This window comes from Eimeria tenella, genomic scaffold (assembly GCF_000499545.2).
Source record: "Eimeria tenella Houghton genomic scaffold, Eth_scaff2729, whole genome shotgun sequence".
NCBI classification, from domain to species: Eukaryota; Apicomplexa; class Conoidasida; order Eucoccidiorida; family Eimeriidae; genus Eimeria; species Eimeria tenella.
This window is the reverse complement of record NW_013542604.1, coordinates 2065-2281: the sequence shown is the minus strand read 5'-3', so window position 1 is coordinate 2281 and position 217 is coordinate 2065.

Sequence of the window (217 nt, the reverse complement as noted above, 5' to 3'; positions counted from 1 at the left end):
CACCACCAGCAGCAGCAGCAGCAGCAGCAGCAGCAGCAGCAGGGGCGACAGGCACTGCAGCAACAACAGGGACTCAGAGACTCCCCCTTGGCTTTCGAATGCCTACGACCAAGTAGATGCAGATGAGGCCCAGGGACTTGCTGCTGCTGCTCCTGCTGCTGCTGTTGCTGCTGCAGCACCAACTGTCTCGGTGGCTGCAGCACCATCCCTTGTTGCT